General features: G+C 60.1%; 1 pseudogene; it reads right to left on the reverse strand.

The window, feature by feature from the left end:
• Positions 1-2,423: 2,423 nt before the first annotated feature.
• The window catches only part of LOC142440655 (cytosolic phospholipase A2 beta-like), a 115,257-nt pseudogene continuing 104,587 nt past the window's right edge, over positions 2,424-13,093 (reverse strand).

The raw sequence follows: 13,093 nt of genomic DNA on the forward strand, positions 1-13,093 counted from the left end.
GCACCCAGTTTCCCCAGTGCTATCTGGAGTCCCCAGAAGGGCCAGGTACAGCGAGGCTGCTTGCAGCTGGGCCAGAACCAGCAGCTGCCCTCATCGTGCCCTGAAGCCAGAAGCCCAGAACTCAAAGGCTGAGCTTTGCTGAAGGTCGTCCGACAGGGCCTCTCAGCTTAAGTAAGCTGTCCCAAGCTCCAGGCTGCACAAGTTGCTCCCTGGAACACGTGGTCCGGGCCCCCAATGTGGGCACACAGAAAGCCAGTTCACCTCTCAGGACAGTGGTGGTGTGACTGGATGTGGACACGCCCGCATCGCCCGCTCGGGGCTCCTGGAGCAGGGTCCCCATCTGCTCTGCACCTCCCGCACCAGACGCCCAATGCCCTGGGACTAAGAGAAGCCTCACCCCCACCCGCCAGGGCAACCCATGGTCCCCAGGCAGCTTCTGGACCATGTCACTCCCTTCCCCAGACTTGACGGCTGTCCCACCCACGGGCTCAGCCCTCTGTACTCATGCCTGTCCATGTGTGCATGTGTGTTTGCGGGCGCACCTGTGATAGATGTTCACGTGTTTTTGGTAGATGCGTGTCCATCGGTGTGGTGTGTGTTCATCCAGGTGTGTTTATGGTATACATGCCTGTGGTATGTCCATCCATGTGTGTGTGTCTGTGTGGTGTGCGTCCATGGGCACACACACACATCTGCAGACCCGTGCGATCTTTCAGCTTCCTGCTGCTGGCTGGTCTGCGGAGAAGAGCAGGCCCTCTCGGAACGCCTTGCCTACTGGAGCAGCACGGGGTTAGGGCAGCCTCTCTTGGCATAGTCCCAGCAAGCTTGCCTGGACTTGGCCTCCTGCAACTGTGCCCTTTGGCCTGCCTTCTCCTCTTCCCTCTCCAAACCAACCTCGGCTCATGGGCAGCCTGCTGCCTCCCCGTCCCTTGCTGTCACAGTCCCCTGCAGCTCTCCCAAGGCACAGGCCCCGTCGCCCTCCAAGGGGAGAAGAGAATCTAGTCAGGGGTCAGAAGGTGGAGGCAGAGAAGGCAGGGCAGGGCAAGGCTCTCTCTCTCTCTCTCACATGTGCAAGCAGGAGCCCCTGTTCCCCCCTACTCCCACCCCCCAGAATGTGCAGCACCCCTGAGCCCACCACCCTCCACCAGTGGAGACATCCTGGGGCACCATCTCCGCTGTAATTGCCCACCTCCACGCACTCTCCCATGGGGTCCAGTTCATGAATGGGATGAATGGCTGGGGTGAAGCCTCATCCTGGACACAGGGGTACTGAGCAGTCACTCCTGCCCTGACTCTCACTCTGTGCCCAACCTGGGAGTCACTCAGCCATGCATTGGGGGGAAGGGGGAAGGGGAGTGTCATGGGAATCCACGTGGTTACCAATGCTAGAGGAACGTGGGGTATTGTCAGGGAGGTGGTGGTGGGGCAGGTGTGACCCAGGGACCCAACATTAATTCACTGGGCCTCGCTGCTCCTCCACAGGGGTGGGTGGGGCCAGAAGTGACCCTGGGGCTGTAGGTGAGTGGGTGGGCCCAGAAGTGACCCTGGGGCTGTAGGTGAGGACGTGCTCCATCCAGGTCACCACATGGAACCAGCCACAGACTGCCCATGCAGGCTCGCCACAGTCTAGCCAGGCCACCACGCAGCACCCTGGGAACGGGCAGCTCCTGGTAAGGGGCAGCCCTTCCGAGGTCACACCTTCCTAGGCTCTTCCTCAAGGTGCTCTGACCCCCACCCGGCAAAGAGGGCAGCTACTGGCTGTGAGGGTGGGGCAGGGGTGCCCGAAGCAGACACCTCCTACGGGGCTTCCTGCTGGGAAAGGGTGGCACAGCACCAAGAGGCTGGCAACTCTTTGCGGGGCCAGGAAGATGTGTCCTTGTCTTGTTTCCTAAACTGGTCTTTGATGGTGGTACCAAAGGTCTCCCCATTTGTAGCAGCAATGACATCCTCAGACCGTTGGTGGGACGAGTCATATAATGTGTGCAGCCCCCGAGTCCCTGCGTACAGCATTCAGAGCAGCAGGGCGGGGGAGCCTGGGACCCTCCCCCCAGTGCCAGCACTCTACACCGGGCCCAGCCACCCCGAACCCCAACCCCACCCCATTTACACCCCGGCTGCCACAGCACCTCTGCACCCCACCTCTCCCGGTGCTTGGAGAAGAGGCCCACTGTGGCCTGCTCCAGGGGCCCAGGGCCTAGGACCAGAGCAGCTGCTGAGCTGTGGCAAGCCCGTAGTCACAGCTTCAGTTCACAGTGCAGATGGCCCTCTGTGAGGTGCTGGCAGCTCCTGCCCCGTCTGGGGTACCAGGGCATACACCCAAGGCTAGGAAGGGTGCTGCTGGGGCCAACCAGGCCCTCCGAGGCCCCAGAACACTGGGGGATGGCTCTCTGAGGCTGAGGCATGGTGTCACTCGGGGCGGGCTGTCAGTGCTGCCTCCTCTTCCGCACGGCCTCGCGCAGGGCAGCCGGCAGCCGCTCCTGGTTGTTGCAGATGTTGTAGTGGGCCAGGCCCAGAAGCTTGTCCAAGTCCTCTTGGCTATAGGTCACTTTCGAGTAGTGGTAGGGGGAGTCAGACGGAGACAGGTTCACCCGGCCGGCCTCCTGCTCCTCGGGTGTCCTAGGGACCCCTGTGCAGAGAGCACATCGTGGGCATGGAGGGGCAGGGTGCTGGGGTGGAGGGAGGGTCTGCTGGGTCGGGGAGGCTGGGACACCAGGAAGGGGGTGGCGGCAAGCTGGCTCACCAGGGGCTGAGTGGTCCCGGAAGGAGTCGTTGACCAGGGGGAAGTGCAGAATGACTGGGGCCTCAGGCCGGCCGGGATCAGAGAACTTGTGGCACTCCCGAGGCTGGCGCTCCTCATCGAGGCTGGGAGAGATGGGCAGGAACGGGATGCCCTGCTCTTGGCACATGCGGCCCACCAGCTGCAGCTGCCTTGGGCTCCCTTGGTCCTGGACACTGACGTCACATAGGACCAAGCATCAGTCGGAGTGGACAGCCGTGCCGCAGCCCCTCAGAGCTCCACCAAACGGACTGTAGCCATCACTGAGGCCAGCCATGAAGGGCACACACCTCTCACTAAATTAACACAGAAACTAAACGCTGAGTTGTCGACGGCCTGCAACCAGCCGGGGTGCAGGTGCAGCCAACCAGATTCACCATCATATCCTCTCCCCATTGCGGAGAAAGCCCCCTGATGGAGCGTGAATGAAACCCCAGTTCTTTTCACAGGGAGTGCTGGTGGTGAAACAGTTATGTGCTGGGCGAGGTTCTGCAGGTTCAGCACTGGGAAACCACCCGCTGCTCCATGGAGAGAGGGCCGAGCACCACGTTCCTGAACTTGTGCCTCCACGTTGGTAGCCACAGACTCTCCCTTAACAGCCATGCTGCCTTCAAGTGAGCACATGGCTGGTCTGATCTCCCTACAGAGGCAGACATCCTCTGGCTCTCTCTTCCTGCTGTCGCCCAGCCCCCCTCTCAGCTTCCCCCAATGCAGCTGTTAGGCTTCCTCACTTGTGAACTCAGCGTTACTGTCGATCCCACCCACCTTGTGGCGTATGTAACTACTGAATATGCATGTCTTAAGGCTACCTGTAACTACCCCAAGATAATACAGATGCTCTCTCTTCCCCCACTTCCTCGTGGTCCATCAAGAGGAGCTGAGGTGAGCATGCTATCATAAAACGTGCCTGACTCCTTTATTGTACTCTCGCTCCCCTATCTCTCCTAGCCTCTATGACTTTACTAGACCTTTACTATTTTATCGCCATACAATTGTGCCTACTGACCCATTGGTTGTTAGAGGCTGATTTCCTGTGACAAACTGCTCCGTGGGCATTTTTACTCCCGTAAGCAGTTCGATCTCGGAAACACACCAAGGGGGACCCGGTGAGTCAGCATGGACTCCATGGTGGGGATCCTGGTTTGGTTCTTTTGACATGGTGTGGTGGTTAGATATTATGTCCACTTGGACCTGCGTGAAAGTGCAGGGGTGGAGTCCCACCTGTCACTCAGGTGGAAGCCTGGTGATCCCTCCTTGGAAGGAAGGGGAGATGCTATGAGCCTCTTCCTCCTCGCTGGGATTCTGTCTCCAGGGACGGCCCCATGGGGCCACCAGCCTGGAGAGCCGCCGACTGGGCCGTGTTCACGCCAGCCTGGGCATTATCTGCCTGCAGCTACACAGAGGCTGAGGAAGGTTCTGACTAGTATGGTCTTGAATCACACTGGGCTGGGATGCCTTGCTGATCTAAAATGACTTCTTGATCTAAAGCTCTTTCTTTCTACACAAAGGAGTGTTGCTGCTTTTGTTTCTCTGGACAGCTCAGCCCATAGCATGTGGGTCCCTGTCTCGTAGGGTTGGGAGGAAGCCAGCAAGGCACACACTGTGAAGCCGCCCTAGCATCCTCGGGTGCCACTCATCAGCTCCCCCACCTGAAAGGTGGCATTTAAGTTGTAGTCCAGCGACAGGATGAGGTCCACGTCCCGGGTGGGCTGCAGGAGGGGCGGGCAGCTGGTGTTGACAAAGTAGCCCACGTCCAGCAGGCACAGGCGGGGCTCCCCAGGGGTCAGCTGGTTAGGGAGTCCATCCAGTTTGGTGTCTGGAGAAGTGGCGGGGTTGGAGGGCAGCCTTGAGCACGGGTGCTGAGGACACCACGCTTGCTCCCCTGGTCAGAGGCAGTCACTGGCTGCTCCTGGAAAAAGACTCCACCCTCAGGCCCCACCCACCTGGCCCCAGCCCTGAAGCAACCTCCAGCCCCAGCTGAAGGAGAAAGCAGGAAACTCTACTTCCCACATCCCGTGGGGCCACACATGGAAGGCCTGGAGCCAAGGGGTGAGGTGAGGGGCCCAGGAGGGGCCTGGAGCCAAGGCCCACAGCTCTGGGAAGACATCAGGGGGCTGGACCCCGGTGGGAGAAGCTACCTTTCCAGGAGGAGAAGTGAGGGTGCTGGAAATAGTCTTTGTGGAACTGGAGACCACGCAGAAAGTTGTGGGTGGCCTGGGCAAGCGGACGCCACGTCAGGAGGCCAGAGAACAACTCCCCGATCCTCCCAGCCAGGCTGGGTGGCACTTCCATCTTCAGCACTGGGACCTGCTCCTTGTCTGCACAGCCAGGGAGTGGGGCGTGGGTGCTAGCCCAGTCTGAGGGCAGTGACCCCGGAGAGGGAAAGAGCTGAGACCAGTGCCCCCACCACCACACACACACAGAGCTGGGAGTCACATGCCCACCCCCAGCACCAGCCCCGGAGCCTGGGCACCTACCCAAGCTGGTCAGGGTCTGAGCCCAGCGATCCCAGAACGGACGGGGCTCCGAGGACCAATATAAGCTGTCTTGGAGGCTGGCTGCATATAGGTTGGTCCAGATACCTGGGAGCGCAGACACAAGGGGACGAGAGCCCCCATTCCTGTCACAGCCTGACCCTTCCCTGCTGCCCGCCTCAGTGATGGGCCTCCCCCAGAAACATCCTCCCATTCTCTCTCCAAGACCCCCTCACCTTCCAGGAAGCAGATGCGGGACTCAGGCATCCTCTTCATCAGCCGCCCCATGAAGAACTCGGAGCCGAAGAGCTCGGAGGGGATGAAGGCACCTTACTTGGAGAAACCGAGCTCGTAGGGGGAGAAATCACACCACTCTGCGGTGGGAAGGGACCGCTGTTGGCCACCACCCTCCTGCCCACCCGAACCCACGCAGGGCAGCCACAAAGGACGGGGCGACTCCCCTGCAGTCCAAGTGACTCTGGGGTCATGGGTGTCTGGATTCACTCGGGTCCCGGACCAGAGTGTAAGGAGAAGGGCATGAAAAACTGCCTCCCCACACCATCCCAACCACCCCTTCCCCGACCCCTGGCCGCCCGGGGCCTCAACCAGCTGCCTCGACCTGCCTCCAAATTCAAAGGTGGACAGGCCGTGCCCCTTAGTGTTGAGGGCATAGTACATGGGGAGAGGTTTCTGGCCGTGCCTCAGAGCCTGTCGCTGCTCCGAGAGCTTGTGGACATCAGGCTGTAGGGAGATAACTCCGTGTAAACCCATTGCTGCCTGGTCTCTGGAGATCTCCCCTCGCCCTGCTACCCAGCAGGGCTGCCTCCAGGTCCAGGCCCGTCCCCATGGGCCGCCCTTCTGTACCCCATCATGTCGCATGGCCTCATTGATGAGGTCCCAGAGGTTGGTGAAGCAGGCCGGGTGTCCCAGGCGAGCGCGCTCCTCCAGCTCCTGGTAGTACCATTGCAGCTGGCTGGGAGCCAACACGCCCAGCTTGTTCTTGGTCACCTGCGTCTTCAGCAGTACGGTGGCGCCCCCCAGGTCCTTCTGCGACCACTCTGGATCCTTGTAGAGGTTTTCTAAGGTCCTAGGCAAAGCCAGAGGTCGGGGGCAGACAGGTTCCTCTAAGAGTCCCCCGAGACCTCACACCCCTTCGGACCTTCTCTCCCAGGGCAGCAGCCCGCAGGTGCCTTCCAGCTCCATGGAGACAGCCGAAGCCCATGGGGCACCTTGGGCATATCGCACCTGCCACCTGCCTCCTCGCAGACCTTCCAATCTAGTCAGGGAGGCCAAGGGGGCACTGGAGAAGCCTTACCACAGGCACCCCTGCCTCTGCCCACTCACCCCCAGATCCCACACTCAGCCTGCTCACCAAGTGGAGCCTGAGGCCCCTGTGATGTAGAAGACGCAGTCCAAGAGGCCCAGCTCCCTGAGGCCGGTCAGCTGCCCATACAGGGAAGTCATTGCCCGGACCCCTCCACCACTAGCCATGATTGCCACCACTGGGACCTGGAAGGGCAGAGTACAGCTGGGCTCAAGGGAGGCCCTGCGGGGACTTCCAGTTGGTGGAGGGGAGGTCAGGGTGCGCCGGGCAGTAAAAACCACAGGAGGATAACACAGCAAGTCAAGTGGCCACTCAGTCCCCTGCCCCTGGCCCCACCACCAAGTTAGCGTAGGTCAGAGTCTGGTGGGGACCCATGGAGCAGGTCTGAGTCAGAGCAGCTGAGGAGAGTCATGTCAGGATAACCTCCTTCAGCAGGGTGGGTCCTTTCGGGTTTTGAAAACTCCAGGGAGCGTACAGGCCACAGGCCTTATCTCCCCATCCCCAGCCTGGGGAGTACGGCGGTCACTTCTTAAAAGACACAGGCTCACCTCAAAACCCCTAAATCAGCGTCCCTCTCCCCTTGCAAGGAGCTCATTTCCTTAGGAGCCAGCCCAACCAGCAGAGAGGCCTGGCCAGATGTCCACCGAGTTGTCTGAGAGGCCCAGTCTTAAAAGCAGCTCCAGGTCACGGGCCAACGCACAGAGAAGGGTAGCTACCCCTGGTGGGGCCCGTGGTTCTGACACTGCTCAGCCGCATTGGGCCCAAGATAACATCAAGAAAGCTCCGGGAAGTACAAGGGGGGTAGGTGGGCAGACGAGAGGCAAACACAAGTCCGCCTTACAACCAACCCTGGTCGGGCAATGGAAGTGTGGAGGCCCACTCAGCTCAACACTCGGCCTGAGACCCCCACACTCCTGCCCAGCCCGACAGACCTCGTCCTCCTGCAGGTCTCCCTCCAGCTGCAGGGCCTGCTGCAGGGCCTTGGCCACCACCTGCTTCCTCCTGCTCAGGAAGGCCTGCTCCTCAGCACACAGCTCGAAGCCCAGGCGCACGGCCAGCTCCCCTGGTCTGGGGGTGGGGTGGGGGGATGGACGGACAGTGAGGCAGTGCTCATCCTCGTCAGAAAAGAGAACACTGGGCCCATCTCCCTGCAAGATCCACGTCCATCTCTTCTCTCCCTTCAGCCTGCGTGCTGAAGCTTGGAGAGTGAGGGGGGGATGGTGGGCCCAGAGCCACACAAACACGCCCGGCATGACAGCAAGGCCAGCCGGCAGATGAGGGTGTCCCTGTGGCCAAAGGTGGCCCTGAGTCTCAGCTTCTCCCTCCCCTGCAACGCTGGACCAGGGCTACACTGGGGAGGGGGCACGGGGGCTGAGAAGGAACAAAGGCCTTTAAGTTGGGGCTGCTTATGCTCCCAGACACCGAGGGCCAGCAAAAGTTCTTGAAGGCCCAGCCACGTTGCTTCCACCCAAAAGGTTGCTTCCTTCTGGTCTTTGTGCTCCTCAAACCAGGCGTGTTACTCTCCTCAGCCCCCACCTCTCTCCCACCCAGTGAGGCCACACGCAGACTACAAGGCTGAGGAAGGACCCTCTCTGCTCTGAGCACCTTCCCAAGACTGGGAGCTCCCTGCTGCAGCCACCCGCTTGCTTCCGGTCCTCCAGGCCACCCAGCTGCACGTAGCGCCCTCCCTCCCCCGGCTGCTCTCCCCCAGCCCAGCCTCTCACCTGTCTTCTTTTCTCAGCTCCACCTTCATCAGAGGCTCCTGCAAACCAGCAAAACACCACTCAGAAAGGCTGGCACCTCCACCCCAACTTCGGCCCTGGGATGCCCCAGTCATCTCCACAGGGATGCACCCCCACAGCCCAGCCCAGGGGCTTGGCCCAAAAGAAAAGGGAGAGAAGGAGTCACCCCCTGCCACCACCCCCGCACTGGCCTGAGGCCCTGTCCCACCCCCACATCAAGGTCTCTTCCTCTGAGTGAAGAGTACCTGGGACGTAGGGAAGACCAGCCTCACGAGCTGGTCTGATGGCAGGGCCCTGAGTGGCACCTTCAGTTGCTCCTGGCGGGCGTTCTGCAAGGGGACTAAAACTGTACACTTACCCGAGTCTCAGAGCAGGGGTACCACCCGGCCCTGTGGGCCTGAATTCCAGGGGGTCAGTGGGGGGGGCACCCTACCTGCAGGTGGATACTCAGCTCCTGCTCCCAGCAGGTGGGGAAGTGGAAACGGAAGGAGTCGCTGCCTATGGTGGCCTCCTGAGATCCCTCGTAGGATCCGGGGACCACAAGCTGATCTTTTCCCTTTGACTCTGGAGAAAGGAACCGAGGTAGGGGTGGGAGGGGGTTCCCTGCCCGTGAGGTGTCTCCCGCCCCTGTGGCTGGCAGAGGCTGGGAGGAGTTACCCCCAGCCCAGCCCCCTCAGAGCAGGGTCATGGGAAAAGACCAGGTCTTGGTAAGCCCGGGCAGTTTCACCCCCAGCCCCTAGCCTTCGGAGGCTAAAGGTGGCTGGCAGCTTCTTCCAGGATGGGCAGCTGAGGAAGGGGGAAGACATAGGCTGAGGGCCAGGGCTGTCCTGGTGACCTGGGAGACTCACCCTTCTGGTCCCTGGCCTCCTTCAGCCGCACATGCAAGCGGGAAAGCTCACGGGCCTGTGTTGGGAAGAGAAGATTCATATGCCGCCCCTCACACGCAAGGATACCTCACCACTACCCTTTCCCCTGCAGCCCGCGGTTCCTGCTCCTCAGTCCCATGTCCTCTGGAAATCATAGCCCCTCCCACTTTGCTCTTTCCTGGTCCAGACAGACTTGCAGCCAGGAGGGCAGGTGAGCAGATGGCCTGAGGGAGGGTGTGTCTCTCACCACTACAATCCCAAAGCACTACTATGATCCCAAATCACTACTGTGATCCCAAATCACTACTATGATCCCAAATCACTACTATGATCATAAAGCACTACTATGATCCCAAAGCACTACTATGATCACAAAGCACTACTATGATCACAAAGCACTACTATGATCACAAAGCACTACTATGATCACAAAGCACTACTATGATCATAAAGCACTACTATGATCACAAATCACTACTATGATCCCAAAGCACTACTATGATCACAAAGCACTACTATGATCCCAAATCACTACTATGGTCACAAAGCACTACTATGATCACAAAGCACTACTATGACCCCAAAGCACTACTATGATCCCAAAACACTACTATGATCCCAAATCACTACTATGGTCACACAGCACTACTATGATCCCGAATCACTACTATGATCCCGAATTAGTACCATGATCCTAAGTCACCATTACCATCCCAAGTCACCACTATGATCCCGAATCACTACTATGATCCTGAATCAATCACTACAATGATCTGACTCACCACTAGGACACCGTTGCTGGTGAGCTGCTCTGCACAGTCTGTCCTGGGAAAAGCCATGAGCGGGGGGTCAGGTTCTTGCCCCCAAGGAAGCCTAGGCAGTCCTTCCAACCACAGAGGGTCCCCGGGGAAGGACACCAGCCCTGAGCGCACGAGGCTCTCTCCTTCCAGAAGGGACAGATTTGACCCAGAGCCCCTCTCCCTACCTCGCAACCCCCAACTCCCCTGACCCCCGCAACCCCCAACTCACACACTCCGCAGGCGGAATTCAACGTCAAACCGCTCCCCACCCTGAAAAAGCAAGTTATAAAGGTAAGACGTGTGCATGTATGTGGGCATGCATGTGAGTGGTTGTGTGCACATGTGAGTGTGTGTGCATGTGTATCCACATGGCTGTGCATGTGTGAGTGTGACAGTGGTTGAGTGCGTGTGCTTGCTTGTGAGTGTACCTGTGTATGTGTGTGAGGCTGTGTGTGGGTGTGAATGTGAGTGTGAGTGTGTGTGTCAGTGTGGGTATGTGCAGATTCCAACCCAGATGCCAGCCAGGGGTGCCAATGCGGGGAGGGCTGCTGTCCATAATGTGGCCCCGAGGAGGGGGCCGCTCCTCGGGAAGCAGGTCCTGGTTGACAAGGGCCTCGGGCACCAGGGAAACCTGACCTCATGGTCTGTAAACAAGTTCTTTGAAGAGGGCATTTAAGCAGCATCCCGTTGGTGGTACCGAGGGTGGCCGCCCATGTGGAGTCTTGCCTGCAGGCTCAGCAAGAAGCTCTGGCGCCGGAACTCCCCAGGCAGCAGAGTGCCCACGTCAAACAGCACTGACAGCATGGGGACGTCGCTGGTCAGCAGGTCCTGGTCAAAGACTTTCAGCTCCACCATGTTCTGGAAGGGGAGCAGCGGGACAGGGCCATGGGGTGGGGGGTGGTGTGGGGGTGGCGCTGGGGGTACGCAGGACTGGGCTGAGGCAGGCCCACCTTGATCTGGCTGTGCACCCGGAAGTGGAAGCTCTGGTTCCAGACAGGGTTTCTGCAGTTGTTGACCGTGCGCGTCTGGAGTCGGTGGTTGCAGGCCGTGGGCAGCCACAGGGTCACATAGAATTCACGGTGGGTCACTTGGAGGAGAAGAAATGAGGGCCAATTCTCCCCCAAGCCACGCAGAGTTCACCACCAGAGGGATCCCTGGGGACGCACCAAGCCCCACCCTCCATCACCAGCCCTTGCCCATCACTCTTTGCAGCCCCTCCTCCCAGGACCTCGCAGGCCCAGCCCTCCTGCCACTTCCCACCGTCCCTGCCCTGCTCCAATTGCAACCTCAGTTCCCTTCTCCTCTCTCGGTCAACTCACCCACGTCCCTGGCAGGAAGGCTGTGGGCCTGCAGCACACGAATGGTGAGCAGGCAGGTCCCGGGAAACTTGGCCTGCAGAGCAGCGGGGAGGGGACAAGCTTGCTGTGGGATGACATGACCAAAGGCCGCAGGCGATGGAAGGGAGGTTGGGGCACCTGTGAGGGCTCACCCTGCACCAACAGGGCCAAGGCCACCCAGAACCCCGAGTCTAGAAGAGACAGGGCACGTCCATAGGAACTTACACAATGCCCATGACAGGTCTGTCCCAAGGGCTATCCATACATTAACTCAGCCGACTACTACGCTGCCTCACGAGGAGGCGGAGGCATGGAGAGGTGACCCAGCAACTGGCCGGAGACCCAGAGGCAGGATCGCTGTGCTCTCCGCTTCCCTCTCCTGGAACCAGCAGGCTCCCATCTTGCCACCTGTCTGCCCCAGCCCATGCCCTCGCTTACAAAGCTCTGGGTGGGCATACAGAAGGGCATGGAGGGAGCGGCCTGCTAGGACTAAGCTCCTGCTTGCTCACTCGCTCCTCCCTGTGCATCCCACCCCTGGTCAGGGGGAAGTTCTGGAAGCCACCTCTGTGCTGGGGCAGGTGGGAGGTTACCAGGCCAGGCAGCCCATGGGCGCCAAGCCCTGCGCCCTCCAGGTTCTCCGAGGGCAGAGGAACAAAGGACCCCAGGACTCCATCCCAAACCACCCCGGGCTCTGGGCTGAAGCCCTGCCAGGTGCGCTGGGGCCAGGGAGCGTGTGTCAGCACACCCTTTCACTGGCCTCCCAGCTGTCGTTGGAAGTCCCAGCTGCATGCACCCAGGGGTTCCTGGCAGAGGAAGAACCCGGGAAAGTCACCCATCTCATCAGTCTCAGGCCCCGACAGCCCAGGCAACTGACTCAGAGGGAGCAGGGGAGCAGCCAGGAGCCTCTCCCTGCCTAGAAGCTCTGTGGATCCGCAGCCCAGCCATGCCCCTACCCAAAGCTGGCAAACACGCCCCCTACACCTGAAGACCACCGTGGCCACAGCCCTCCAGAGAAAGCATTAGCCAGGACTCAGGTGGGGAGCAAGGGTCAGAGTGGGCTCCAGTGCCACGCCAGTCTTACCAGAGCCATGAGGCTGGGGGTCCCAGGCGGGGCGAGCAAAGGCAGCAGTAGCCACTGGGCCGAGGACTGTGGGGTTTTAAGCCAAAATCCAAGTATGTCCCAACTGGCCTCCCTAGCCCCTCCCACCTGCATCTTCCGCTCCGCCCAAGCCCCACACCCTGTCCAAGAAATGTGGCACCTCAGCCTATACTGGGGCTACTGACACCCTCCCATGGGCTCAAGGTCCCCCACCCCTGCTGGGTTCCTGGAAAACCCACTGCTCCCAGCAGACACCACCTGGGCCTGCCCAGCTGGGTCCTGCTTCCAGGACAGCTCACCAACCACCCGTGTGAGCAGGACAGGAAGGTATGGCTTGGAGGGGCCACAGGTCTGGGCAGCCGCCAGAGGTAGGGCAAGGGCAGAGTCCCCACCAACAAGGCTTGTAGCAACATCCAGGTACCAGAAGGACAGGAATGCCCAGTCTCCACTGAAGCAGACCCAGAGGAGGGGTGTATCCGGAGCCTATCATCACAGCAGGGGAGTGGCTGTTACTAAAAACAGCTCTTCAAAGCCAGGGCCTGGGCCACCTGGGTCCCCAGAGATGGCCAGGACTGGAGCTCCAGGTGGGCACCCAGGGGAAGGGGGCTCATCTCCCCTTTTGTGGGGGCAGCATGAGAAAGCCAGTTCCTTCTGCAGAGGAGCAGCCCAGGGGTG

The sequence above is a fragment of the Tenrec ecaudatus genome, chromosome 1, assembly GCF_050624435.1.
Source record: "Tenrec ecaudatus isolate mTenEca1 chromosome 1, mTenEca1.hap1, whole genome shotgun sequence".
Lineage (NCBI taxonomy): Eukaryota > Metazoa > Chordata > Mammalia > Afrosoricida > Tenrecidae > Tenrec > Tenrec ecaudatus.